The sequence below is a fragment of the Zosterops lateralis genome (genome assembly GCF_965231275.1).
Source record: "Zosterops lateralis genome assembly, chromosome: 1".
NCBI lineage: Eukaryota > Metazoa > Chordata > Aves > Passeriformes > Zosteropidae > Zosterops > Zosterops lateralis.
Window position 1 is genome coordinate 104630906 of NC_139762.1, and position 1971 is coordinate 104632876.

The window sequence follows — 1971 nt, forward strand, 5'->3', positions numbered from 1 at the left end:
TGTTCCTGTGATAGCCAATGTTTTATCTCAACCTCATTGAATGTTACCTGTCCCAATGACCAGTACAACTCAAAGTACAGATCCTGGCATGTATATACAGTGCCACTGTAGGTCAAGGAGCTAGTACTGTTTGAGTTTCAATACTAAGTAACACAGCACTAAAACCATTCTTCTTACAGAACCTACAAACTGCAAAGTTTACTGTATTTTTAGTATTTCCTGTAATGTAATTAATGTTTTACTATTTTTAATGAGAACAATCATGTAATTTCTGGTAATCTGTATTCTCCCTGTTGTCCATCTGAACCTTGTGTTTCCCATTCTGCATGCTAGGCCTGCAGACTGTTTCTGTCATGCATTGTTTCAAGCTGTAGTACTTTAAGAATATTTTCATAGTATTTTTGAGTAAACTTCCAAACATAAACATGTGTATGATCTTACTGTTTAGATAAAGTACATTCCTACTTTAGCATAAAGCATTATGGAGAGAACCTTATGTGTTCTTATCCTTGCAACCACTGAATTGTCATTTCACCAGGCTTGTGAGTAGCCCTTACAACTGAAAAGTAGCCTTGGAAAGGTTTGGAGGGGTTTTTGTTGAGTTTGGTGGGTTATTTTGGTTGGTTGGGGGTTTTTGTTTGTTTGGGTTTTTTTGGTTTGGGGGGTTTGTTTTGGTTTGGTTTTGGGGTTTTTTTTGTGTGTGTGTGTGTGTTTTTGTTTGTTTGTTTTTGGAGGTTTTTTTTTTTTGTTGTTTGTTTTGGGGGTTTTTTGTGGGTTTTTTTTTGTTTAAAGGAAGACTTCTAGAGTTTGCTAATGGGCAGAAACAAGGCAAAATGTCTCACCCACAGTCATCTACAATACTATTTATTCTAAAACACATTTTCTGCAGCTGGAGTGAGTATAAAGTAAATTTAATGAGCCCCCACTTTTGTTATTTATTTTCAACTGTTCAATAAACTTCTCAGTTTTTACGTTTCCTATGGAGATGCTGTAGATTTTTGTATTTGTGCCAATGTTTCCCCGACATGACTTCACTTAGAGCTACACAGCAATGTTGGGTTTAAAAACCACAGGAGCACTCAGCGTAAGCTAAGCAGTACCTTGCAAACAAGAGACTCAAATCCTCACACCTGGCATAAGGAATTTAGGGCTAGATTGGAGCAACTGATCTGAGCACCAGAAGCAGGTCTGGGTGGGTAACTGCCTAAGTCCAGAATTGTGATTCACCCAATAACTATTGCCTTGTGCAGTAGGTTCTTGAGCTCTGTGCAAATGTCTGAAGGTGCAGGTGCCTTCATAGACACATATCCTGCTCCCACTTCAGCATAACTGTAGTACAGGAACAAAACTGTCTTTGACCTTCCAGCACTGCAGGAGAGTGACTGTCACTGTGGGGCTGGAATGATCCCTCCAAATATGCTTCTCTGACAGACACCTTTCCAGGACAGGGTGGGAAGCAGCAGGAGATGGAAATGAGGTGGGTTTGTCTATTTTTGATGTAACAGCCTTGAGTGTAAAATCTAGGTTCTGATCAAGAATCCTGGCTAGCTGGGTGTCAGCTGTGAGAGACTGTTTTGAGGTTGTTGAGAGTTGGAAGCAGAACCCACTGCAGAACTTCACCCTCAGCTGCAGACTTTAACATTTCCTCAAGGACCAGATTATTTTCTCTGCACTTTTTCCTAGTGACACTGAGAGAGTGTTAGCTACAGAAACAGCAACAGCTTTCCTGCTTCTTTCTCCCTTAGCATGGGGGAGGAAAAGGAAGAGAGTGAGATAGAAGGATGGAGGCAAGCAGCTGAGGTACCACACTTCATCACTGGGGAGGTGGAAGCAGGCTGAGGGGTGTGGCATGGCAGATGTCATATGTTCTTGTCTCTCATACTTTGAAAAGGAGTTAGAAATGCAGGGGGACTGAAGAGCATCTGTTCCCTTGTGCACAGTGGAAATGGAGCAAGGCTAATGCCAGGTGCT